Source organism: Acomys minous (assembly GCF_964271855.1).
Source record: "Acomys minous genome assembly, chromosome: 6".
NCBI lineage: Eukaryota > Metazoa > Chordata > Mammalia > Rodentia > Muridae > Acomys > Acomys minous.
Window position 1 is genome coordinate 100,314,251 of NC_140487.1, and position 27,919 is coordinate 100,342,169.

General features: G+C 51.9%; 1 long non-coding RNA gene across 3 annotated transcripts in view; it reads right to left on the reverse strand.

The window, feature by feature from the left end:
• Window positions 1–27,919, reverse strand: part of LOC311600811 — a 133,805-nt gene that overhangs the window by 27,278 nt on the left and 78,608 nt on the right. For 2 of the 3 annotated variants that reach the window (XR_014780366.1, XR_014780367.1), the window contains one exon: window positions 24,900–24,988. The exons of the other annotated variant lie outside the window; for it this stretch is intronic. This is a non-coding gene — a long non-coding RNA (uncharacterized lncRNA). The remainder of the gene's footprint in view (window positions 1–24,899; window positions 24,989–27,919) is intronic. 3 annotated transcript variants of the gene reach the window in all.

Consider the following 27,919-nt stretch of genomic DNA (forward strand, 5'->3'; position numbering starts at 1 on the left):
AGCTCCACTCTTCGTACACTGGTTGCCTAGCACAAAGAACACAAAACAACTACATAGGACTCTTTGAGGCTCAATGGAATCGTTAATGTTTCTCCTGGGGGAAGAGTCCCACCTCTTGGGAAAGGGACCTCTCATGCCACAAAAACTTAAGATCTGAGCCACGATGCACAAGTGCCCCAATTTGATCCCTAAAAGTGATGGCGAGAACCCAAACCCACTTTCGGCCCTTGGCTCCCAGATCCATGCATTCTGTCCCTTACGGCACTACCCCACCTCTTAAAGGGCCTCTAGTGACCGAGACTACATTAATACGGGAGGATCTGTCATCAGTGTGGGTGGTTCCACGCTGAGGGCTGGGAACCTGCACTGAATAAAAGGAAGAAATTAAGCTGTGCACAAGTGTCTGTTCCTCTCTGCTTCCCGACTGTGAACGATCGGGACGTCACACATCCTATGGACGCATCGTGACGGAACAGCCACACGCTCCTGCCACCGTGCCTTCCTGACTCTTTGCTGGGTTCATTGCCTGCATCGTGGTGTACATATCTCTTAGGACGGCATCCGAGTACCTGCTACTTCCTGTTCGCTGGGCTTGAGGAGACTGATGCCATCAGTATAGTGGACCGGCATGGTGGATCTGGAACGTCAAGATAATCAAAGAGCCTTTAGACTATAATGGAACAGAAGAAAATCAACACAGCCCCGAGGCAAGACGGTGAATATATACTGCTGTCTCTCCCATGTGACTACAAACCGCTTCTAATCCCTTTTCCTGATGTGAGCTGAAAAGATCAAACGCTGCATAGCAAGTGCTGGAGGCAGCAGTGATCTGTTCTAGCGTAGATGCCGAATCCAGCATAGAACGGCTACAGCTGGAGCTGCCGTTTGTTGCCCACGGTCCACGCGCTGGCTGGTTTTATGACAACTTGTCACAAGCTACAGTTATCGGAGAGGAGGGAACTTCAGTTGAGAGAATGTATCCGTGAGGTCAGGCTGTAAACAAGTCTGTAGAGCATTTCCTCAATTAGTGATTGATGGGAAAATACCAGCCCATCCTGGACCGGTGGTCCTGAGTGCGATAAAAATACAGGCTGGGCAAGCCATGACAAGGAAGTCAGTAAGCAGCACCCCTCCGTGGCCTCTGCATCAGCCTCTGCCTCCAGGTTCCCGCCCTCTTTGAGTTCCTGCCTTGATTTCCCTCAGTGATAGACTATTAACCTGGAAGTGGAAGATAAGGAAACCCTTTCCTCTCCCAAGTTGCTGTTGGTCACGGTGTTTCATCACAGCAATGGTAGCCCTGACTACGTCTGCCCACTACCATAGTCTTGGAACAATCTGGATCATTCAGGAATCCAACCAACAATGTGAGGGAATGTGAAGTCCCTCTAGAAAAATAACTGGAGAAATGCCTATTGTCAATACTTAAAGTATCATTACTAAGTTCTTGCTCAATGGGACTTGGGCTCCTCTTTCCATCTAAGGACTCAGCCTTAAAGTAGCTCAGATCTGGAGAGAAAGCGAAGGGTCATCGTTTTCTATGAGAAAGGCTGCTGTGTGCTCCCTTCTTTTTAAGCCGCCTGCTCTAGCTCCTCCTTGATGGCAGAAGTCAAAGCAATGTCCTGGTTGGCTTCTCATGTCTAGCACCTGACCTATCAGCACAGGCCCCGTGGGAGCAAGGTTTCTTAGCTGCTACTCGGCTCTATCGCTTGCTATGGTGACTCCACCCACCTTCCCTCTGTTCGTTACCTGCTGGCCTCCGCTATTCTAAAGCCCATCGCTGCCCTTCTTCTCATCGGGGACCCCCAGCTCCCTGCCTATATCTCTTACCATCCATCCTTGCCTACAGAAGATAGCCGCTGCGGAACCCTTCAAAAATGCCAAATGCCCCTGATTAGAGCACTCCTTGCTACTCTAGCGACAAGATTGCCCTCCCCTCTGGACCCTTGAACATAATTCACTGTTGTCCCAGTCTCATGCCACAGCTCCAGACCTTCTGATTAGGTCATCAATAGTCTACCATGGCAATTTCAGCACCATCCACAATCGCTGCAGGTATAAAGCCTATGGGGACATGCCAGTAGCACTTTAGCCCTGGCAGTAAGTGTCTCTGTAGACACAGGAATCTCTTAGGAAAATATTCTTGTTTTGTTTTTTACTCTGTTTCGAGAGATTGTTTCTCAGTAAAGCCCCTGCAGTCCTGGAACTCGCTCTATGGACTAGGCTGACCTTGAACTCACGGAGATCCACCTGCTTCCTGCCTCCAAGAGCTGGGAGTAAAGGAATGAGCCACCACCACCCAGCAGGGAAATACTCTTATGTCAGGAGCTGGCACCAAGCCCCACACGAGTGCCCCACCCTCAGGTGCACCCACCCAGCTCCCACTGCTCCTGCTGCACAGCGGCAGCACAGAGAGCTGTCATGTCAAGAAGCCTTTTCCTCCCCAAGTCAAATCTGGACTTCCTTGATCAAGCTAAGCTGACACCTGGCCTGCCTGCCTCAAGTTTGTTTCTTCACTTAAGAGTCATATGTGTTGCTGGGTATGGTGGTGCACACCTTTAATCCCAGCACCCAGGAGACAGGCAGATCTCTGTGAGTTCGAGGCCAGCCTGGTCTACAGAGTGAGTTCTAGGACAGCCAAGGCTACACAGAGAAACCCTGTCTCAAAAAAACAAACGAAAACTAAAAGTCATATATAAGAGACTAGAAATTAGATCTCCAGAACTCATGTAAAATTCTGGGTGGGCATGGCATCCAATTTGTAATTCCAGCCTTGGGAGGCAAAAACTGGAGGAGCCCCAAAACAAGGCGGCTTGCAAGACTAGCCATTATCAGTGAGCCCTGGCTTTGGCTGTGAGCGCATGCCTTAGTGACCAAGGTGCAAGAGCAGTGAAAGTGATGGCCTACATCAACCCCAGCCCTCCATACGCATGTGCACAACTGTGCACCCACACCTACACACACACACACACACACACACACACACACACACACACACACACACGTGAGCCCACAAACATACCATGTGAGCTCAAACACTCACACATGAAAACAAAAACAACAACAAAGAGTCATATGTTCGGACACAGATCTGGGTCTAGTGACACATACCTGTGACCTCCAGTACTAGGGAGGTGCAGGCAACAGGATCAGAAATTCAAGGTCATCTTTGATTACAAAGTGAGTTCAAGGCCCACCTGGGTTACATGAGAGAAACTTGATAAGAAAGGAAGGAAGGAAGGAAGGAAGGAAGGAAGGAAGGAAGGAAGGAAGGAAGAAGGATTACATGCTACCCAGTTGTATGCAGGCATCTGTGATCACAGTGACAGATGCTGGGGAATTGTGAGTTCAAAGTAGCCTGGGTTACAGAGTGAGCCCCCTCCCCCCCCCCCCCGACAAAAACTCAAGAAAAGACAGATGCGGGGAAGGAGGGAAGAAAATGTAGAAGAGAGGATTGGGGGGGGAGGTCAGAGGAGGGGAAATCATACATTTAAAATGAGCACACTGGGGGCTGGAGAGATGGCTCAGAGGTTAAGAGCAGTGACTGCTCTTCCAGAGGACCCGGGCTCAATTCCCAGCACCCACATAGCAGCTCACAACTGTCTGTAACTCCAAGATCTGACAGAGCCTCACATAGACAAACATGAAGACAAAACACCAATGCACATTAAATAAATTAAATTTTAAAAATAATAAATAAAATGACCACACCATGAAATAGAGGGAGCTGGGCCCTTTTCCAAATGTGGAAGAAAGCCACCATTATCAACACTCACGGAAACACAAGGCCACAGAGTACGGTGGAGTCTAAGAAAGCAGCAAACACTAAACTTTTCTTCAGCTAAATCGAATGTTTAGCTTTTTCTCTGTTACAGCAACTAGCTAGTAACTACTCCAGTCACTCCTGTGTCTAAGGATCCAGAACGGACTCATCCAAGCTTTCCAGAAAGAGGAAAACCATTCAGGCTGTGCCCTACCTCACAGCTTTTCCTTATCTGCTCGAGAAGGAACCCGCCCCACAACCATGGGAAGTAGAAATGTCTAAGATAAGTCCCACCCTCTTACAGACTGACAGGCAGACACTAAAGCCCCATCAAGCCAACAATCTGATGCTAATATACTCCCTCGAGTCTGAGCCCTTCACCTAATGCCTCCTATACTTCTCCCTGGTCCCATGGGTGAGCTAGGCTGCACCAGGCCAGTCGTTTCCCCATCACCCCGAGCTTACTTTATCCCAAGGCATGGTTTGGTATTATAGGAGAAGAAAAAGAAAGAACAGGAAGTGAGGGCTGGGGAGACTCTTTGTAATAACACTTTTCTGCTATGTCTACCAGGAAAAAAAAAAGTCCCCACCCTTGGTTTTTGCACCTTGTGTCTCAGGCCACAGAAGCTCAGATATTAAAAACTGGAACAAACCAGAGCCTGAACCAGACAGAAATGGACGTCACTGACATCGGTGATGTAGCCGCTGTCGCAGCCGCTGTGTCGCTGTCGGCACCGTCCCATCATTCATGCAGCAGATGCATGAGGCTTGGGCTGTATACAAGAAAGCTAGGCAGAGGCAGCCCTGCTCTCCTAGAGCTTACATTCTAGTGGCCGAAACAAGCGCTCATCGGATAATCAAACAAATGAATGCATAATTACAAACTGGCATGGATATTCCTAGGGAGCGTGCACTCACGCCACCTTCTAGGAGAGTAAATCAACAACAAGCTGGCCGGAAGGCACATTTGAACCGACATCTGAAGCGCAGGTAAGAGTCAACCAAGCACAAATTGGGAGGGTGGAGAAGGCACAGTCCCAGCAGATGGTAGAGCGGGCGCTGGGGTTCTGTGGTATTGGGGGAGAGGGATGAGAACACGATGATGAAGGTCAAAGGTCAGCACAGACCATGGGAACCAATGGGGACCCTACAGGGGCATAATGCTGGAGAGGCAGGCAAGGTCAGGCCCTGTGGTCTCAGAAACACTGTAAAGATGCTGGTCCTCCCTGGAAGAGCCAAGGAAGGCCGGTGAGGGGATTTCCGGAAGGGGTGCTATGGGACCAGACGGGTGTTTGGAGGGGCTCCCTCTGTCAGCAGTGCAGACAGTAGATTGGAAGGAGCAAGGACAGAAGCAGAAATGAGTTACAAGGCCTCCCTGGGAATCCAGGGAAAGGATGATGGAGGCCTAGACTGCGGGTGTAAAATCAACAGGGCTGGGTGATGGGTGGCTAGCAGGCTAAGAGCAGCTGCTGCTAGCATCTTGTGCTCTCAGCATCTCATAAAAATTGCAAGGTTCTTTTGGTTTTGAACAATGGAATCTCATCTTACACAGGGAAGGGGGGGGTGTGCTGCGGGGAGGGGGGGGGTGCAGATTTGGAAGTGCATGTGGCAAGAATTGCATAAAGTCAAAGGGGCCCTTGGAGAACTCTGAAGCCACTCTCGAAGTACAGTACCCATGAGTTTGTTTATACAGGCACGAACAGAAATTTTTAGGCACACTAAAGTTAGAGAGCCACTGAACTAGAATAAAGAAAGCAACAGAAGGAAAGCCCATATGCAAATGTCTGGGCATTCAAATCACTCGCCTTTAAGACAAGGACTCAAATCCCTAGGAGTGAATGGGGTGGGGGGGGTGGGGGGGTGGCATCTACATAGGAGATGAAGTAAGAATCTCCTTAAAGCCCAGCTTTGCTGAAAACACGCCCTCTTGGTCTCAACACTGAACCTTTGTAGCTACCTATCTGTCGGTGTGCTAATTGCTTACGGACTGTGGTCTGGGTGTGGGATCCAAATCCCGGCATCTTCTCTTCCCTCGTTTCCATCTCACTCCAGGTCTGTGCTCAGACAGCTCAGATCTGCTGCGACCCTTCCAGCAGCAGGAAAGTCAAGGTCAAGGGGCTCTGAGAAAACCCCTCTTACTCTCAGCCGAGGTTATGTTCCCGAGCCACCTGCTCATCATGTGTTGGTGGGGCTCTGCCCCTTGTTTCCCCCACCTGGCTGAGGAAGCCAACACCGCGCCAACCCTTGCCAGCACCAGGGCAGAGGGACAGAGCTCTCTCTGCAGGCTTCACAAAGCGACTACATCCCCTGTGCATGGCACGAGAGTCACTTCCATGAGCTGCTCATTGGCCAGAATTCATCACAAGGCCTCACCCAACCACAAGAGGGCCAAGAAGTGCAATCCTTCCATGTGTTCAGCAGGTGCACAGCCAGAAATATTTGACAAACAACACTAATGACTTCCACATGCTCTAAATGTACAATGACAAGAGAGAGAAGAGACAGGCCTTAATTATTAAGCCTGTGTTTGGATCCAGGACCCTGTGCAACCATGTGGCTGAATAAAGATTGCCCGTACATGCCCCAGGGGGCAGAGCCCATGCCCAGAAAGACTCCCAGGCAGCATTTGGATATGCTATCTTGGAATTAACGAGAGGATGGATCCATTAGAGGCTGCTGACAGCCTAAGCTTGTCTGCACTACCTCCGTCTGTTTGTCTGTCTGTCTGTCAGTCTGTCTGTCTCTCTGTCTCCCTCCCTCCCTCCCTCCCTTCCTCTCTCCTTCCCTCCCTCCCTTGCTCCCTCCTTCCTCAGGATTCTAACATGAGAAATAATGGGACTGGAACTCTGTCACCAAAGACCTCTGACAGTCCCTGGAAATACCTGGGCTGGAAACAATGGGCATACAACTGAATCCTTGCTCTCTAGGAGCTCCCAGGACAGTGCTGAGGGAGCCTGTGGCCAGTGGTCAGCGCCTCCCCCCCCCCCCCCGCCTCCCCCGCCGCCCCTTTTCCCCTGACATTGTGGCATTCCTCTCTCACAATGGCCCTAGTCCCCTTCTTTTCAATCACGTCTGTCACCATGCTTTCATCAGTACTGTGTGGTAGGAGTGAAGACCAAGCCTTAAAAGGACCAAGGACCAAGGACCGTCACTTGCGCTTCCTTCCTCTGGGAATCCAATGACCACAGTGTAAGAAAGCTAGAGCAAGAGATTAGACAGCAGGTGGACGGGAGCCCTGGAGAGGGGAGAAACATCTGGGGCATCCCAGCTTCAGAGAGCCCCCCAGCTGGGTGCAGTCACAACAGATAATGCAGAACTGCCCAGAAGAGCCCAACTGACCCATAAAAAAAAATATATACATATCCAGGAAGCCTCCAATCACTTTAAGTCACTACAGTTAAGGCACAGTTTTGTCACACAGCCACAAGAAATGGAAAAATACTCACTAGCTGACGTCTATGTTCTGAGGAGGCCCAGAGAGAGAGAAAAATCTAAAGCATTAAAAGGTGTTTAACAACTGGGGTCTCTGGAAACAACTGGCCCTTGAAACAGGGTTCGGTTGGGCAGCAGATGCACTCTGGAGACTCAAGCAAAAAGCAAAGAGCATCGAGTGCGGCACTGTAATCACTAGAGGATGAGAAGGGTAATGAAGAGGGAGGGGGGGCCTGCAGTCACCCATCGCAGTTACACAGAAGACAGGCGTCCTAACGGTTTATGGCGTGGCGTGGGGTGTTCATTGTACCACAGTTTTAGGGGGGGAGCTAGAACAGAGGCCCTCAAGAGCTACAAACACGATGAATGGTAAAGACATGGAAACACTAACTGCCCTGCACATGTGTGCAAACATCATGCTGTACCCTGGAAGCATGTGCAACTATTGTATGCAAACCAAAAAAAAAAAAATGTGTTAGCTAGAATTGGACGTGCACCTGTGACGGTTAGTTTTTGTCAGCTTGACACAAGCTAGAGTCAGCTGGGAAGAGGGAACCACAGCTGATAAACTTTCTCCATCAGATTGGCCCGTGGGCTACACATGTGGGGCATTTTCTTGATTGCTAATTTTTCCGTAGGAGGACCCAGTCCACTATGGGAGGTACCATGCCCTAGGCAGGCAGGCCTGGGCTACATAAGAAAGGTGGCTGAACATAAACCTGAGAGCAAGTCAGTGAGCAGCGTTCCTCCATGGATTCTGCTTCAAGTTCCTGCCTTGAACTTGAAGTCAGGGTAGCCCGACTTCCCTTGAAGATGAGCTGTCACTCGTGTGTAAGAGGAAATGAACCCTTTTGTCCCCAGTATTTCTTCACAGCAACAGGAAAGTCCCTAGAACAGCACCTAAGGCCTGGGAACGGACCTTTGGGTACTTTGCAACCACAAAGGAAAGAGTAGCTCTCAGCTGAGGCAAGGAGGCTGTCCCCCTCCGTCATCAGCCAGTATTCGATGTGAGCTGTTCCAGGAGAGGCCATCACTTGAGGGAAGGTACCTGCCTGCTGTCTCACAGTCCCATTGGAGGGATGTGGCTGGGCACACCCAGCATCTGACTGTTCTCAGTAGCTGAAGACAGATACAGCAGCCCCCCTGGAGAGGAAGGCAGGCACAAGAACACAACTGGAGGTGAGCCCACAGCACTTGAACTGAACTAGAGAGGCTCCCTGCGGAAGGGAAGGAAGGAGAGGGAGCTTCCAGGCAAAAGAAACAGCAAGAGCAGAGAAAGGCTCCAGTGTGAGAACAAGCAGAGCCGGTGCCAGCAGAACACACGGAAACTGAGATAAGAGATGAGGCAACAGCGAGCAGAGAAATGTGGGTTTTCCCGGAGGCAACAGGGACAACTGAAGAGTTCTAAACGAGGCAGAACCCTGGGAAGCCATCTGTTTCAAAAGCTTCCCCTGACGGGAAGGTGGAAGGTGGACCAGCAAAGTAAGAGCAGAAGATGGGAGCCTGACAATGACGCGAGAGAAGTTAGCGCCTTGCTCCTTTTGCGGGGGGGTGGGGGGGGTGGGGGGGTGGGGGGGTGGGGGGGTGGGGGGGTGGGGGGGTGGGAGGGCGGGGGAGCATCAGCTGAGCCCTGTAGCCTCTTCTTCCTGGGCACTCAGGTTATATTGCAGCCTCACCCATGTGACTGGCCTGGCGGCTGGCTGTGTGGCAGTTGGTGCACGGTAGCTTGAAAGGTGTCTGTGTCGTTTGCATACATAGGAAAGCTCTAGCCTTTAATAGGAAGATGAAGGACACCTGCTGCCTGGGTACCAAGAGTGTCCGAGGTAGTCAAGGGACTCAATCCAAATGTCTGTGTCCCAAGTATCAGGACCTCCCCCCCCCCCCCCGCCACCCCCAAACCAAACCTTGACTAATCAAAACACGGCAGCCTTTTTCTTTACTGAGATTTCTGTTTTCTTTGGAAATCCTCTACCCTGATCCTGGGTTAAATATGTTTTTCTACCCTCCTCCAGCTGTAGGAGAAACTCTCTTTTTCTGCTTGCCAGGAAGCTCTCCCATTTTCACAGCTCACTACAAAACTAGTGATGAAGGGCTAGAGATGTGGCTTAGCAGTCAAAGAGCACCTGTTGCCGTTCCAGAGGACCTGGGTTCGATTCCCACCACTGGTGAGCGATGGCTCACAACTGTCTATGCGTCTAGTCCTAGAGAATCCAACACCCTCTTCTGGCCTCCTTGGACACTGTACACACATGGTGCACAGACATAAATGCAAACATCCGTACACATAAAATTAAGTTAATTGTTAATTTTTTAGAAATAGTGATGAATCGTTTCAGCCCCTCATCGTCTTTGCCCCAGCCTTAATACTCTAACTTTATAGACTTTATACTTAGTGCCTCCTCTGAGCCTCTCAAGCGTCAGAGAGGCTTCCCAGCAGCACGTTCCCTTCTGCCAGTACCCCACGCACCCGACCTCACCACTGCTGAAAGTTTTAACAACTGCCCTGCTAAAGCCAGTCAGAGGCCATTAGAGCCTCCACCCACCGCCAGAGACGGGCTCTCGTTACCAACAGGCCGGTGGATAATCCAGCTCCAGATTCCCATTTTAGAGTCTGTCTCCTAGGAACCACTCCCGGCACCAACTGTAGTAGTAGGTCAGGTTCCCTAGAAATAGATCAAAGATGGAGATTTGGATTTGCAATGCAGAGGACTTACTGGAGAGCCAGAGCAGGAACGTTAGCAAAAAATAAAAGAAAGAAAGCCGGACTGGGCTGCGCGAGACCTTGAACCCCGTGCATATGCATAGCAGGCAGAAGGCAACTTTTCGGAAAGTTCTAGAGCAGGCATGGCAATTTAGAGATGTGCCAAGATGGAGTGAGAGTAAACAGTCAGTGACTTGGAACCGCCCTCAGGGAGGAACATAAACTTTTAGGAAAGGCAGTTCTGTTTATCAAAAGGCCATTCTGGGAGAGAGGCCACAGAATGCTGTGGGCCACCATGTCTGTACCTGGGAACTGAACCAGAGCATCCTCCACAAGCCACATGAGGGAACTCAAGAAGGAGAACGGCGTTATCCCTAAGGTCAAGTACACCTCCACTGGGTTTGGCTCTAAGGAAGTCACAAGGGACTGTGACAGTGGAGTGTCCATTCAACAATGTAGTAGGAAGAATTTCCTGCAAGAGGTAGAGAAGGAAGAAAAGTAGGAGGGAAGATGAGCCTCTTGGCCATCTGAATGGCTGCCAAAGTACAGGCATTGTGGTACACACCTCTAGTGCTAGCACTCAGGAGGCAGAAGCAGGGAGATTTCTGTGACTTCAAAGCCACCCTGGTCTATATAGTGAGTTCTAGGCCAGCCAGCCAGGACTACATAGTGAGACCTTGTCTCAAACAAAGCAAACAAGCTTGGAGCATCGCTTGCATTTGCCCTCCCCCATATGCATTCATGTATACAGACACGTGTACACACATACACAAGTGTACGGGCAAGTTTTCCCAAAACAAGAACTCCAGCCATGGTGGTGAGCAGATTTCTGTCCTCATTAGGCAAAAACTGATTGGATTGGATTGGATGTCTGAATGCCACATCTTCCTGTATACCTGTCGACTTCAGGTTCACTCAGCTCTGTGTTCAAGTCTGCCCAGAGCCCTGGAAGCAAGGGAGACGTCACCAAGAGCAACTAACATTTATTGAGCACCTGCTAGCTGTGCTTACGCATTCGTTCATTCTTCTCTGCCCCCTGTGGAAACGGTGCCTCTGTTTACCCACGTTACAGAGGAAGAGGCTAGACCATTTGTCTATGGTCTGTGCAACTAGCTGGTGTCGTAACTGGGACTGACATTCTAGTTAGGTTGGTGACACAGACAAACATAAGAGACATTGAGAACTGAGCTAGCAGCTGGCCATGGTGGCCCACGCACGCCTTTAACGCCAGCACTCGGGAGGCAGAGGCAGGTGGATTTCTGAGTTTGAGGTCAGCCTGGTCTACAAAGCAAGCCCCAGGACTGTCAGGTCTATGATAGAGTGAAACCCTGACTTGAAAAACCAGAGAGAAAGAGAGAGAGAGAGAGAGAGAGAGAGAGAGAGAGAGAGAGAGAGAGAGAGAGAGAGAGAGAGAGAGAGAGGGAGAATATTGAACCGGCTCATCCATTCATTCAGGAAGTATTTACTCAGAGCTACCTGTCCCAAGCACTTGGGACGCCTCATGCATGCAGCTGTAGCCATGGACAGCCGTTCCCTCATGTAAGTCCCTGCTCCAAGGGAGAGAAGAAGTAACAAATATAATATGCCAACACTCATTTGTATATGATTAAATATATAATGGGTTCTTCCGGTCTGCACCAGTTCCCCAATTGGGAACTACGTCCTTCTCCCTCGTCATAGGGAGTGCTGGAGGCCATGGCATTCTGCAAAACTGCTTTACCTGAGGTCACCCCCTTCCCCAGGGGCAGCCTGCACCCAAGAGTCATAAATGTCCCGTCCTTTGTCTTAATGCCTAGGCACTTTGAAAGCTCTCCAGGCTCCCAGGTCCCATGGGCCCAGCTCCAGCCTCTGCTGTGACAACCTCACATGGCAGCCCTTGCCCTGCCCTGGGCTGCTTCCCTGCCTCCCCATGAGAGCCTTTCCCACTTCCTTCAAGGAAAATGCTCTATCACGTTCTCCTTTGCAGTGTATTCACGCTGCTGTGGGAAGGGTATCCTCTAGGAGAGGAAGAGGAGGGGGAAAAAAAAGGAAGAAAGAAAGTCAGCAGAGGAAGAGAGATTGGAAGGGCAAGGCCCCAAAAGATGGCAGGCTGTGACATCAAAGAAGCTATTTAAGGCAACCTCATTAACAAGTGATATTTAGCCAGGCGTGGTGGCGCACGCCTTTAATCCCAGCACTCGGGAGGCAGAGGCAGAAGGATCGCTGTGAGTTCGAGGCCAGCCTGGTCTACAAAGTGAGTCCAGGACAGCCAAGGCTAACACAGAGAGATTCTGTCTTGAAAAACCAAACAAAAATAAGTGATATTTGAGTTACCCAAGTGGAAACACGGTGGGGAAACATCCCAGGCAGGGGAAGGGGAAGACTAGGAGAGGTCAATAGTGAGATGGGATGACACAGAACGGAGCACATAAGAATTGTAGGCCACTATAAGGTCCTCAGATTCTGGCAGAGGACCTGGTCTGAAAGTACACGTCCCCAGACTTCTATAGAGACAAAAGGCAGCCAGCGTCTACGGCTGAACCACCCCGAGCACCTGATCATCTGATCTTGGAAGCTAAACTGGTTCAGGCCCAGGTTAGTACTTGCCTGCTTGGGAATACTGGATTCTGTAGGCTTAAACCGGGCGGGGTGGTGCACGCCTTTAATCCCAGCACTCAGGGAGGCAGAGGCAGGTGGATCTCTGTGAGTTCGAGGCCAGCCTGGTCTACAAAGTGAGTCCAGGACAGCCAAGGCTACACAGAGAAACCTTGTCTCAAAAAACAAACAAACAAAATAAAACTAAAGAAAGAAAGAAAGTACAGCAGGCACATTTGGCCAATAACTGGGTGCCTAAAGCAAAGAAAATACAGGAGTTGAGAACGACCATGAAGTTTTCTTGCCCTGAGATGGAAGGGCTTGCCAAGACCTCAGATGGGCAGACACCCACTGGAGAAGGTTTAGAGGAGGCCTGTTGTGGATGCATTGTACTTGAGACTTAGAGAATAACACCCATACCAGGAGATGGCTGCCCAGCTCTGGGACAAAGTGGGCACCATCCCAATTGGGAATGACAGATAGATGGTCAGGGTCACAGCAGAAGAGAGAAACTCAACAGCACAGGGCCTGACCCTATAGTCCCCTCCCCTAACAGTCCAAGACCCACACCAAGTTCATGTGCCCTCCTAACTCTGAGGGGCCAGCAGACACACACGCTGTGCGTGTGGCTGTGAAAAGTGTCCCAACTACGTGCACAATTGTGACTGAGACGGGAGCCCAAAGGCTGTGTCCCTGCGTGTGGAGGTGAGGTGGGGCCATGAAGATGTAACACCTTGCAATGTGAATAAGGAGACGATGCCAGCCTGGAGCCTGGCACCCAGTAGCCTCCCACTGCTGTGGAATCTATAGAAGAAGCAATAAGCAATTAGCTGCTGTTGGCATTCAGAGCATCTACAAGCCCTCTTGGCTGCCCTCAACACCCCGGGTCCCCTTAAAGCCTCGTACAATTGACTCAAGAACACGAAGGTGCCTGCAACTCCCCAATGCCCGTCTGTTCCCTGCGCTGATGCGTCTGGCCATGTGGGGAAATAGTGACGAGGCACGGCCGGCTCACGAGGCCCAAGAGTTAACTCTCTTTTTGCCATTAAACATAATCGGGGGGGGGGGGGGAATCTGTGTGAAGCACAGGGCTCTGGCCAGTAAATGATTCCCCCAGAACAACAGATAAAAGCCTGGCACTAAAGCGCAGCCAGAAACGACGCGTAATTGGCATGAAAGAATCTTTGAATCTACACGCTGCTTTTAACTTGCGAGGCTTAAATTACAATTAATGGTTCCCTTGTAGAAGGCAAAGGGGGGAACAGAGGAATTCCAGGCCCTTGAGCTCAGAGCCCCAGGCTCTGTCTATGCACTTCAGTGTTGGGGGGAGCGGGGAGCGGTTAAATAGTAGGGAGGGAGAAGATAACTGGGAGAGTCGCTGAGCTGTGGGGCCCCTCCCACAGCATCCCTGCAATGTTGCTAGCACCCAGAATCCACTGCCCTCATTTTGCAGATGGGAAAACTAAGGCGACTCCTGTGGTACAGCTAGTCCACCTGCTATTTCCCAATCTAGGAACAGCAGGGAGCCCCCTCCTCCCCATGATTCCCTAGGGTAGCAACATTCAGAGATGCCTGCTTCCATGCCACGTAACAGTGTGAACTCTGCCCTCTGGCCAGTCCTTCCTTTATGTACCTAACCAATCAGACAGATTTGGGGCTGAGGGTGTAGCTCAGTGATAGAGCACTTGCCTAAAATATGCAAGGGCCTACCATAATAAGAGCCAGATGGTGGTGGCGCCTTTGATCCCAGCACTCGGGAGGCAGAGGCAGGCAGATCTCTGAGTTTGAGGCCAGCCTAGTATACAGAGGGAGCTCCAGGATGGCCAGAGCTACACAGAGAAATTCTGTCAAACACCACCCCACACCCGCCCACCGCCACCACCGCCGCCATTGGACCACGCAGCCCCTTTCTCCTACCCCCACCGGCGACAGCCTCCTACCAGGGCCTAGCGTGTTCCCGAGAAAACCCTTCTAAGTTGTCCTCAGACCCGGATGGGCCCCCTCTATTGTCGGCTGACTTAGTCTAGGTGTCCCTTCCCCCCTCCTTCACCCTCACCCCCACCCGGGCTCTCTGTTGAGCAAAGCCAAGAGCCCCAAGGCCGTATGCAGCTTCCATAGAGTTGCAGCTAGGTACAAACAGGAATCAAAAAGCTCCTTTAGCTGTCCTCCAGGGGCGAGGGGTCTGGCCCTCAGGAGACACTAACGGAACAGTGAGAAGGGGCGCCCAGAGAGTGGCCACAGCATTCCCAGAGCTTGCTGAGGGGCTCAGGCTCCTGTGTCAGTGGGAATTCGGAAGCTCCCGGCACATGAGCTCATGGGTGGCTGGGTGCCCAGGCCCGTGCTTCACGGCTTTGGAATGTGTTTTCTAGGCTGGCCTGCCTTGCTCCCCCCATCTGGCCACAGCAAGTGCTTGCTGTCTGCTCTCGGCTCTTCAAAGCTAGGCAAATTCCAGAAAGCGCTTTTTCCTTTCTAATACTTACCAAGTCCTCTGTGTGTGTGTGTGTGTGTGTGTGTGTGTGTGTGTGTGTATCTGTGTGTCTGTGTGTCTGTGCGTGCATGTGAGCATCAAGCAGCATGCATACAAGCACCCAGGTCTTGCCCCAAGGGGCAAAGCCATTGTCTGTGTGCATGGCTGAACCTGTGTGCACCTGTCTCTAGGCATGAGCGGGCACCGTGTTCATATCTGTGTGCGTTTGTGTATGTAGTGCGTGTATTCTGTGCATGAGTAGTTTTGAAGGAACGCAGTGGGATCCGCTTGGGGCCCCGTGTAGCTGAGCCTTATTTATAGCTCTCCTCTGTCTGCTTCGCTTCCTGTAACTTCCCTGCAGAATGATATGAATGAAAACGACACTATTGACTATCTTGGTAACCATAAAAGACCTTATAGAAATAAGATTTTTATAGTTTGTGGACTGGGAGAATCAAAAGACTAAGAGTTATGGACTCGAAGGAGAGGAGAGAATCAAGCGAGGCGGTCGGAGAGGTCCCTGGGTGGATCGTCTGTGAGGCTTTTTTTTTTTTTAAACAAACTCATATAAATAAAGTGATTGTCTTGAAAGAGTTATGGGAGCCCTGAAGCCAGGCAATATCCCTTCTGCAGAGGCGGAGGGCAGCTTGCTCTCTGACTGAGAGGAGGCCCCCTTCATCGTCGCTTTAGCTGACTTCCTGCTCCAGACCTCCCCCAGAGAGCTAGAGAAGGCAGCCTCAGGACCGACACTGCCCTTCTGTTTCCTGGAGACCTATAGGATTTGACACATTAGGAGTTGTGCCACACACCGGGCCACCAACCCTGAGATCAAAACCACAGAATCTGACCTTCCAGGCGTAAACAGAAAGGACCCTCCAACCCCTGGAAGGCACAGCATTTCAAACACTCCCCCAGCACCCATCTCCACCACAGAGACCCCCCCCCCACCGTTCTGTGGGAAGCTACACAGTACAACCCTGTAGACAATCATGCCCCACCCACCCCACAAAAAAGAAAAAAAAAAAAAAGAAAATCCAAATCCAGTATCAATAAGCTTCAGCAACGCCCACTTAGAATCTGTGTTTTCAGAGAGGAAGCAGAGCAGAGCTACCCTGCCGCCTCAGAGCCCAGAAGACATACCCACAATGGATTGGTACATGGAAACCAGGGTACACTCGCCTACCCAGGGCAACAGGGCAACAGGTAGAGACAGGAAAGAGCGGTGCTACAGGCTGGTGATCAAAGTTGAGGTTTTGTTCATCCAACAAAGTGCATGCTGGGCTCTAGGTACATAGAGCGGACTCGTTCAACCGAAGCCCTAAGGGCTTGAACAGAGAACTTTTCCACAGGTCTCTGAAAACACAGATAGGCGCTGGTTGGAAAAAAAGATGGAAAAAGAGAGTAAGCCAGGCTTGGGAGATAGTGAACCTAAAGGCCTTTTAGGCAAGGAAATGTAAGGCCTGTTTGCTGTATTGCAAATATTGTGTCTTCACGGGTTTGCCGGTTGACTCTGAATGGAATAGTGGGAGTCAGGGAAGAAAAGTGATCTGAGCCAAGGGTCTAAGCAATGGTGGTGACATTGGAGAGGGACACAACAGAAGTAGAAAGTCAGGGAAAGATTGGACGGGCTCCTGCCCAGACAGACAGGACTAGGCCCCTGTCTACTTCTGAAGACTAACGTAGCTCTGCTAGTAGGTCTCCAGAAAGCAGGCGGATGCCTTTGTGAATAAGCAGTCAGCTCCCCTGGTACCTCTCCCCAACTGTGTCCTCTCATGTCCCTCGTCCCATCTTCCAGCTCCATCTCAACCCTCTGGGGTAATAATACCCTCCTATCTTGAAACAAATCCTTCTGAAAACCAGAGAGAAGCCATGCCACCTGACCAGGCAGCCTACTACCAATGAGCCACCAGGTCTCAGAAGTCATTCTGGCTCCTGGCTTCTCTCCCTGGGGAACCTAAGGACATCCCGAGAGGGCCGAGGCTTACCCAGAGCATGTGTCCATGCCCAGACTCCTCGGAAGGAGCATCGACGACATCCCTCCATCCTGACCTTTGTGGGGAGGGGCCCTGAGTTCCACCCCAGGCCATTATAGAGCTGGCGGCAGAGAGGGGAGGAGTCCCAGACCCCTCTCCTTGCTCTGGACCCTTCCAATGCTTCGAGGAGAGCAGGCTGCGCTGTCAGCCCGCCAGGGCTGTCTGAATTGAGGGCATCTGAGAGGGGCTCCGATTCACACCGACTCTGCAACACTGCGGCAAGGAGGGTTTACGGTTCTTGATTACACCCAGCAGGGAGGCCTTCTTAGTGATGAGAGAGAAATATTCAACAACCTGTCTTTGCAATGTGCTGATCTGTGGGGGTGGGGGTGGCGGGGTACCAGAATGATTTATGATTCATGTGTGAGAAGATTTTTTTTTTCAGTCCAGGGCTCCCCCCGCCCCCAAAACCGCTTCGACATTCCCTTTCTCGTCATTTATTTTTGCATTGGTGTGCGACCGGTCCAGGCAAAATTCTCCCTGGGATCTCTTGCTTGTTTGCGGGAAGCGGCGAAAAGCCCAGGACACAGGCCAGAAAGGGGGAGAGCCCTTCCAGGCCTCACTCCGCGCTGGCTCAGAGCCAGGACAGGACCTAGGCAGCCTTGCCTCTCGCCTTCTTCCAAAACTCCTCTCCCCACTTCTCTAGCCCTTTCCAGTTCGCCTTACATTCAAACTCCATCTGCTCCCATTTGGTGCCTAAACACTGTGCTTGGCCCTAATAACCGAACAAACGGATAGCTGCACGGAAGAGTGTTCTCGCCCCCTAGGTGGGACCTCTGGCTCTCCCACGGTAGTCGTGTCTAATAGCTGGCACCGAGTCAGCACCGGTGAGCCTTTTTTGGGATAAATAAATGCTATACAACAGACTGCCCACGACACAGGGCGTCTCCCTCTTACCTAGTCCAAATCACACCCATTCCGATTTGGAACGATACATTGTATGCAATGCTGCCCCCCCATCACCACCACCACCACCAAATGGGGTGCTGGGGGTGAGTGGAGCTGTTTTAGAGGTGATATTTTTTTGTTGCCTCTTAATCCCTGAGAATTTTAAGGCCCAGAGGATGGTCATGGAGTGTATGGAGGAGGAGGGGCTAGCCCCCCCCCCCCGCCGCCACCCCCACCCCCCACCCCCGGCCCCGTCCTTCCACAAGAACTCCAAGCTCTTCCCTCCCCAAACATCAGAAAGAAATAGAGGCACTTCCGGTCCTTCACATCTTTGCACGCTCTCCTCCATGGTCCCAGCTCTCCTGTGGACCGGCAGAGACCTCTACTAGTCCTTTACTGCCTCAGTCTCCCTGCCGGGGGCGGGGGGCGGGGGGAGTGGTGGTGGTGGGGGGAACGGAAGGAGGGAGGGATCGAGCCAGAAGGAAAAGAAGGCACAATGTCTTTATATGCACAACAGGGTTACAGCAGGATTCCAAGGCTCCAAGATGTGTCCTGGCCTCCTGGCCCCGGTGTGAGAAGCCAGAAACCCACTTGGACAATAAAGGGTGGGGAGAGAGACCCTGAGTTTGCTTCCCAAGCAGAGGCCTACCTCACCCCCAACCTCACCAGAGATGGATCTTCAAAGCGGGCAAGCTGGCATCTGCCAGGGTACATGGACACTGGGTATCTTGGAAGCCCAGAGGCAGGCTGGGTCAGCAACTGCACACCTTCCCAAGGAGGCCAGAGGTCAGCAGGGAACCACCTGGCCTGCTTGCCAGACCCTTCAGTCGGCTGACAACCCTGTCAGGCAGCTCCACTTGCCCCTGGCTCTGCACGGAAAAGGGACGGGGTGTAGGGGGGAATGGGGTGCCACGGGGACCATACCCGCACTGCGAAACTTTACGATGTAAAGTTAATCCACTGAAGCGTAGCCCAAAATAAGCGCACTGCCTAATGTGCCGGGAACTGCCGGTCGCAAGGCCAGACTGCAAGCGGATGTCTGCGCATCTCCGCCCGCCCGCCCGGAGCCTGCATTTAGCGCCAGCGAGGGAGTCTGGGCTGGAGCGCTGCTTTCACACCGACTCGAGCCGCGAGTTTATGGATCTTGATTGCACCCAGCAGGGAATCCTTTTTAGTGATGAGAGAAAAAATATTCAACAACCTGTCTTTGCATTGGGTGTGTTGGACACACTTCCCTGCTTCGGAATCAGACATATGCGGGTTGTGGGAGTAGAGCTGCTGTCAGCAGGCCAGAACGCTCCTCTCCTCTCCTCCCGCGTCCCCGGGCAGGGGGCGGGGAGCGAGGGGCTGCTGCGGCCTGTCCCCGGCCACGCGGAGAGGACCCGCGGTGCCCGGGCGAAGCACCCACCCGGGTCCTCCTCCTGCGCGGCGCCCCGGGCCGCGCTTCCCGGCTCAGGCCTGCGGTGCGGCGGCTGGGCTGGCCTCCGGGGAGCCGGCGCCCGCGTGGGGCCCGCTGACAGCGCGCCCAGTAGAATATTGTATTAGTTGGTTGTGAGCTGTGTTCTCGTCAGGGTATCTGAGTTTCACAGAACAGACGGGGTGAGAGTTTTTGTGCTATATCCAGATTGGCTTAAAATAATGTCGGTTTTGTAGCTTATTAAACCACAGAAACTACACCAAAGTCATCCACGCTGCTGTCAGAAAACTCTCCGAGTCGGGGTTGAGGTAAGAGGGAACTCAGGCCAGGGGCCTGACCCCTGACCTCTCAGAAAGGCTTTTAGATCTCATTCCCGGGAGCAGGCCTGCGAGTGAGCACTACTAGCACAGATCCAGAAACCCTGCTGGGGCTTTGCAGGGTGAGGAGGCAAAGGCTGGGATGGGGTAGTAACCGCCCAGGGCTGCATGATGCTCAGGTCTGCACTGGGAGGACAAGGGCTGAGGTGGCACTACTTTGGCCAGAGAGAAAGGCTCAGAAATGCAGTCCCCCTCCATCTGGGAAAGCCCCTGTCTCCGGGCAAGGAATGATGGGTTCTTTGCAGTCCTGGAATTGCAGGGGACAGGAAGTGCCTTAGGGAAGGGAGGGGAAGGTGGTGGCTGCGGACTGAAGACTTAATCAATACCCCCTTCCTGGCCCAGCAAGGCCTCCTCTTTCCTTTTTTAACAATTCCTCTATCTAATTCCAAAGGAATGACTGTGGGGCAAGGGCTCTGGAGACAAGTAAAGAGACTTGCCAGAGCCACCCCTGTCCTCGGCCCACCTGCTGGGATCACTGCTGGTCCACTTGACACTGCACAACATGCCCAGAAAGTATGTGTTGCTGCACTGAGGCGTCAGCTGAGGAAACTAAGGCCCAGAGTGTGCACTGATCTTCTTGGAGAACACCTAGCTAACAAAGCGGCAGTGTAGGGATTTGAACTCTCGCTGCAGAATGAGAGTTCTAACTTCCGTGTCCTGGAACTCATATGATATTTGAATATAAAAAATGAAGATGCATGCCTCTGGCTGAATTTTTCCCTAGCCAGCCTAATGGCATAAGCCTGTTACACTACCATGTGAGAGACTGAGGCAGGAGGACGGCCATGAGTTTGAGGCTAGCCTGAGCTATGTGGTGAGTTCCACTCAGCCTAGGCTACAGAGTAAAAGTGATCTCAAAAACACAAGAGGTGGGGGGGGGGCCTGGGGTGCTTGCTTATAGGTAGGAGGGCCTGAATGTGATCCCCAAACCCACCTAAAAGTCAGAGGCAGTGGTCTGCACTTATACTCCCAGCACTGGGGGATGGAGACAGGCAGACACCTGGAGCTCACTGGTCGGCCAGCCCAGCCTATAGCAAACTTCAAGCCAGTCAGAGTCCCCACCCAAAAAAGGGGGGGGGTTGACACTTAACTATGCTCAAGGCTTCCATGTACACTCCACACACATTTATATGTACACATGAGCACGGGCGCGCGCACACAAACACACACACACACACAGGAATATGCAAAGAGAAGAAAGCCTAAATCAGTGAGAGAGAGAGAGAAAAAAAATCAAAGGAAATCAAGTCTCACCTTCATGTCAGTGTATCTGTTGTCGCTCTAGATAACCATGCCTCGGCCACCATGGCCATGAGGCAGCCCTCAGCTCACCTATCTACGCCCTTACCCAAACACCCAGAAGTCATTCTCTGTGGTTCCTTCCCTTCTGCCCACCCTGAATACCAAGGCTTCTTTCTTTCTCTAAAACTGCATCCCCGTTTCAGCCACCAGGCCCAGGCCCGGACATGTCATCTGTGTCACCTTCTCCTCCCCAGGAGCCGCTGCATCTTTCTGCTCGCTGACGGGCCTCGCACTGGCCAGAGAACCTTCTAGGGAGACCATGCCTCTCTTGATGTTCTGCTTCCTGTGCTACCAGGTAAAGACCTCACCCTACAGATACACCTCCCCTCACACGGCTCTATCTCACCCCTCTGCACCCCCATATGCCAACCACCAGGAGGGGCAGCCTCCTGACCCCAAGCTTCTTCACTGACTCCCTGGTTGGGCACTGACAGCACAACCTGCTTGGTACTTGGGACTTTGAAGAATCGGTTTCACATCCCCTCAGGAGAGCAGCTGAGAACAAACAGCAAGCAACAAGAAGCTGGTAGCAAAGTGTGGTTCAAGGAGGCCCCAGCATGAGTGCAAAATGAGAGCCGCCTTCCCAGTGCCAAGAGACCAGAGCCATTCCACCCAGTGCCAAGAGACCAGAGACACCACACCCAGGGCCAAGAGACCAGAGACACCCCGCCCATTGCCAAGATACCAGAGACACCCACCCAGGGCCAAAAGACCAGAGACACCCACCCAGGGCCAAAAGACCAGAGACACCCCACCCAGTGCCAAGAGACCAGAGCCATCCCACCCAGTGCCAAGAGACCAGAGACACCACACCCAGGGCCAAGAGACCAGAGACACCCTGCCCATTGCCAAGATACCAGAGACACCTACCCAGGGCCAAGATACCAGAGACACCCACCCAGGGCCAAAAGACCAGAGACACCCACCCAGGGCCAAAAGACCAGAGACACCCCACCCAGTGCCAAGAGACCAAAGACAACCCACCCAGAGCCAAGAGACCAGAGACATCCCACCCAGTACCAAGAGACCAGAGACACCCACCCAGTACCAAGATACTCACCCAGTGCCAAGATACCAGAGACACCCACCCAGGGCCAAAAGACCAGAGATATCCCACCCAGTGTCAAGAGACCAGAGACAGCCTACCCAATGCCAAGATACCAGAGACATCCACCCAGGGCCAAAAACCAGAGACACCCACCCAGGGCCAAAAGACCAGAGACACCCCACCCAGTGCCAAGAGACCAAAGACAACCCACCCAGAGCCAAGAGACCAGAGACATCCCACCCAGTACCAAGAGACCAGAGACACCCACCCAGTGCCAAGATACCAAGACACTCACCCAGTGCCAAGATACCAGAGACACCCACCCAGTGCCAAGATACCAGAGACATCCACCCAGGGCCAAAAGACCAGAGACACCCCAGCCAGTGTCAAGAGACCAGAGACACCCACCCAGTGCCAAGAGACCAGAGACATCCCACCCAGAGCCAAAAGACCAGAGACACCCACCAGTGCCAAGAGACCAGAGACATCCCACCCAGTGCCAAGAGACCAGAGACACCCACCCAGTGCCAAGATACCAAGACACTCACCCAGTGCCAAGATACCAGAGACACCCACCCAGTGCCAAGATACCAGAGACATCCACCCAGGGCCAAAAGACCAGAGACACCCCAGCCAGTGTCAAGAGACCAGAGACACCCACCCAGTGCCAAGAGACCAGAGACATCCCACCCAGAGCCAAAAGACCAGAGACACCCACCAGTGCCAAGAGACCAGAGACATCCCACCCAGTGCCAAAAGACCAGAGACACCCACCCAGTGCCAAGAGACCTGACACACTCTACTCAGAGGCAAGAGGCAGAGCTTCTCAGTGGTTAAGATCTGGGACTGGGGCACCACAGATGGGGCTGAGTCAGTAACATCCTTGTCTAGTGTCTAGTGCCCTAGTCACTGATTGCTGTGAAGTCACCATGACCTTATACAAGGCAACTCTTATAAAAGAAAGTATTTAACTGGGGGCTTTGCTCACAGTCTTGCCCGTTATCATCGTGACAGGAGCATGGCAGCACACATGGCACTAGAGCAGTGTCTGAGAGCTACATCCTGATCTGTAGGCTGAGAGAGACACTGAGCTTGACATGGGACTTTGAAACCTCAAAGCCCCACCCCAAAGACACAGTTCCCCCAGCAAGGCCACACCTCCTATTCCTTATAATCCTTTGAAATAGTTCCACTCCCTGGTGACTAAACATTGGAATACATGAGCCCATGGGGGTCATTGTGACTCAGGCCACCACATCTAACGTGCATGAAGCCCTAAGTTGGAACCTCAGCACTCAGGAGATGGAGGTACAAGGATCAGAAGTTCAAGGTCATCCTCAGCTACACAGTGAGTTTGAGGCCAGACTGAACTACAAGAAACCCTGTCTCAAAACAAATAAACAAACAAAAACAAACAAAAAAAAAGCACTTGGGTCCAGTCCCAAATCCTACTTCCAGTATTTGATTCTGTCATTGGTACCTTGAGCCTCAGTTTCAGACAATGTAAAATGGTCTAATCATATCTGAGGCTGGTTGCAAGGGTTTTAAAGTAATTAATACATACAACGAATTTGGAACATGGGACTGGAAAGATGGGCCAGCCTCTAAGAAGACTTGCTGCTCTTGCAGATGACCTGGGGTCAATTCCCAGCACCTACATGGCTGTGACTGCAGGGATCCAAGTCCCTCCTCTGACCTCTATGGGCACCAGGCACACACATGATACACATACACACAGGCAGGCAAAACACAAAGTGGTTTTTTTTTTTTGGTTTTTTTTTTGTTTTTTTTTTTTGCTTGTTTGCTTTTAAAGAATATGGAACAGGCTTGGCATCCGGTGTTTTATATACGTGTGTGTGTGTGTGTGTGTGTGTGTGTGTGTGTGTGTGTGTGTGTGTATGCTGGCAGATTTTCATTGTTGTCATCATCTGGCATGCCCCATCCATGCCCCATTTCCTTTCACTTTGACCCTTGATCACCTTCACAGTTCTCTACCTAAGTCTCTCTCTCTCTGTCTCTGTCTCTCTCTCTCTCTGTCTCTCTCTCTCACACACACACACACACACACATTCAGATGCACACCTGTCCCCACACCAACCTCCCTACCCCTCACAACACGACATTTTTTTTTGCATTCTGTGGCCCTCTTCAGCTGCAGTCTCAAGGCCTAGGCCCCCCCCTAACATCGGAATTCTAAGTCAGAAGAGCCCCTTAGATCCCCATCCAACTTTCCCCCCTTGCATCCTCAACCCACTGCTCAGCAGATGAGAAACTGCCTGGTAGAGAAGGGGAATGCGGTGGGCAGGCATCACCACAGGCACACCGCAACGGGAAAGTGGAGCTGCTCCCGAGAGGAGAAGTCCCTGCAAGGAGGAGTTCCTTCCACGCTGCTTCTAGGTCCAGGCTGTAGCCACCTTTTCCAGCTCCCACTGCGGCATATCCCAGGCATGGGAGATTCCAATTTGGAGAAGTGACTCTTGTCTAGGTATGGCGTGTGGAAGGTATTGCCTGTCCTCCCCTCAGAAGCATCAAGAAGGCTTCCCTTGCAACCTTGTAGAAGCTTCTGGGCCTGGCTCGGTCACACCAAGAACTTACTACATCACACCTACTCAGGCCACCTCTTTCATTATCAAGGCTTTACTCGGGGTGGGGGGGGGGGCAGAGGAAGGATTTGGGGTGAGACAAAAAGAAAATTTGAATCCATTGCTTCCCGACTCTAATTTCAAGGGTACCATTTGACCTCTCTGACCTCTCCTCTACGAGACAGAAATAGGGTGTACCCAGGACTGTTGTGGGGGAATGACCAGAAAGATGAGCAATTTGGGAGCAGGAGAAGGATGGGGGAATGTTTCCTGTCACCTTGAGCTGTCATTCTCTACTTACTCTGTTCCGGTACTCACTTTCTGTCTTGCCTCTGTCTCAGGAGCCTCGTCTGTGAAGTATGCCACTTTGTCCCCTACCTTCCAGGACAGGCTACCATGTGTTGCGCCTGCAGGAGAGGGACAGAGGAAGGAAAAAGAGACACTGAGGGTACACGTCCTGCTTCCTCTCCAAGCTGTGACATTCTGGCCGCAGCCATGATGTTCCTCTCCCCTAGTTCTGTCCCCACTCCTAGGCTCTTCTGGACCCAAAAGTAATGACAGATTTCCTGCCATTGATACTAACACCGCATTTTGTAAATTAAGGAAGTCATCTTGAAACAACCCTGTCTCATTTTCCCAAAAGTCCCTGGATGAGTTTCCTCTGGCTGATCTCAGTGTAGCCCCTAGCTGGACCGGTCAAGGACCATCCGTGTCCCTACTTAAAGATTGCCTGAGATTCCGGCTCGAACAAGCCTGGCCTGCTAAGTCTGTGGATGTATGTCATGGACAGGATGAAGGTATGGAAGACGGACGTGATTCTAGGATGGCTCCGCATTTGAGGTCGCCCTGCAATTGGAGGAGTCCCACCCATTGCCCACCCAAAGCCAATGCTGCTACAGGCAAAGTGGCAACCTGACCAGGTGAAGACCCCAGGGCAGCCACTAGGAGACTGAGGCCAGGGCCGGCTCTGTTCCCCACACCTGGAGCGCAGAGCCTGCTTTGCCTGGGAGGTAGAGGTTCTGGTTTAATTAAGGATCATAGCAAAGAATTCTCTCTTGTTATTTTCTGAATAAATTAAGGAAGTAACTTTGATGCCATATCATTTTCATCTAATCAGGAACATTCTGAAATTAACATATTGTTTTCCCATTAGAAACCCCATCAGCCCCCAAATCAGATAACCAGGCTGGAGGCTGCCAAGGCCCCTCTGTCCTGGGGCGGGTGCATGCTGTGGGGACAAAAAAAAAATGACTTGCTGAGACTGCTGCAATCCTTGGTTGAGTTCATGGGATGGCTTCCGGCTGCTAGCGAAGGTCTTGGGCATGGCCAGGGTTTCAGGTGCAGTTTCCTGCCACCCACCCAGGCAAAAGGAAGGGCCCAGGGATATCTGCTTGAGTTGGGTCAAAACTGTCCCAGGTGCTGACTGATAGTTAAGCTGAGCAAAAAGAAGCATCAAGCTCCTTCCTAAGAGCCCTCACTCCTACCTGACCCAGGCAACCTCTCAGGTCCCAGCTATCACAGGTAGAAAAGAGAAGGGAGGCCTTGGACCTTCCAGTACCTGAGAAAACCCTGGAGGCCACCCACTCAAGGTGGGGCCAGAGGCTGCCAGGAATTTACAGAATTTCCCAGAATGCTGTTTCTTATCCCTTACAAAATTCTCTCAGGGCTTGCTCACAGCATGCTTGGGGGGGGGGGGCAGGCGGGAAGGGGGTCCATGCAGGGGAAGGCGGGAGAATCCCAGAATTAGTCCAACCTCAAAAGAGGCTTGCCACTTTCCAAGCCCTGCTTCCTGAGGAGCCTCTCCAGTTCTCGTGGGCAGGAGTGAGAGCCAGCGAGAGTCTGGAGAGAAGACACCTATGTGGTGTCAGCAGGTGTGTTGAGATAGACCCAAACATATTTCAGCAAAGACTGTTTTTTGTTTGTTTTTTAAGCGGTGCTTGGTGATTAGAATTCTGTCTGTCATGCCTCCAGGGGAACCCCTTTATCCACAGGGGACACATCCTAAGACACCCCTCCCTCCCCAGGAGCTACTTAAAGCCACAGCTATTACCTTGTCCCATATATGCCTAGTGCCTGTGGGTAGGTAGCATAGACAGTGTCCATTCGCTGAATAAGGACTAATTTACTACCAGGGTGAAGCGGAGCAGGTCAGGCGGCTGTTTCGTCACACTACTTGAAATGATAGGCAACTTAAAACTCATACACTGTGTACTTCTAGAATTTTCCACTTAATGTTTTGAGTCACTAAAGCTGAAGAAACTGAATCCCAGGATAAGGGGGGAATGCTAGATTCTCCTCTCCCTCAGACGCCTAACTCTGGCCTCTACCTTTCAGCCTCTCTTCCTGCCTCCCTTCTCTCCCTCTGCCTTTTGTTTTTTTCTTTCTTTCATATGTCAGCTCTCCACCGTGCTCCAGGCCTTCAAGAAGCCAAGACCCTCACCCAGAACCCAAGATGAACTTCTATTCACCCTGCTCTGCCTCTCTCAATGCCAAAGCAGGAAACAGCGATTGCCAGCTCCCAGAGAAGGCTTCAGAGACTCCCACTCCTCTGCCGACACCACCCCGTCCCCACAAGGACACGACCAGGCATTACTATTATCCAATGACAGTGTGAAGAAGGCCAGTGAGGGAAGCCGAAGAGAATGACACGGAGACTGACTGTCATGCATGCGCGATGGGGAACAAGAGACGAGGTGAATGCAGACAGGTGGGGAAAGGTGAGGGGACAGAGCGGCCAGCCTGGTGGCCTTGTTCAGACCCTGCTGCTCTGTGAAAGGATGTCTGTTTTTTTCTTTGGGCTCCAAGAGTTCAGCAGAGGGTCAAACGTGGAAATCCCAGAGAACGTAGAACTGAATAAAAGACAAAAGAACCGGCACGGTGAACCGCACACAGCAATCTAGCAAGAGTCCCTGGGAAACAGAACAGGAGAGTTCCAGAAGCCACTCGAACCCTCAAGGCCAGGAAAGCAGCAACAAGGAGCCCGGTCTGCCCCATTCCCTGCTGAGTTTGGGACTCTGTGAGAAGCCAAGGAGTGTGGAAAGGATTACCACCTCGCAGGTGGATGCCTTCAGAGCCTAGGACCGTCGTCATCGTCTGCCTGCCTGTGAGTGTGGATGCAGGGCGTGTATGGGGGCGGTGGGTGCAGGCAGGGGAGGAGAGGAGGTTAAGTAAGACTGTGTGGGAGAGCCTGAGTGTGCTTGCAGGTGCAAATGGGAACAGCCAAGTAAGGACGGGACACAGCAGGGACAGCAGGAGCCCCTATCCAGAAGCTAAGGGCAGGTTCTCACTGTGACTTGCTCACTTGCTTCTTTTCCATTCCTAGGGACCACCATCCATCT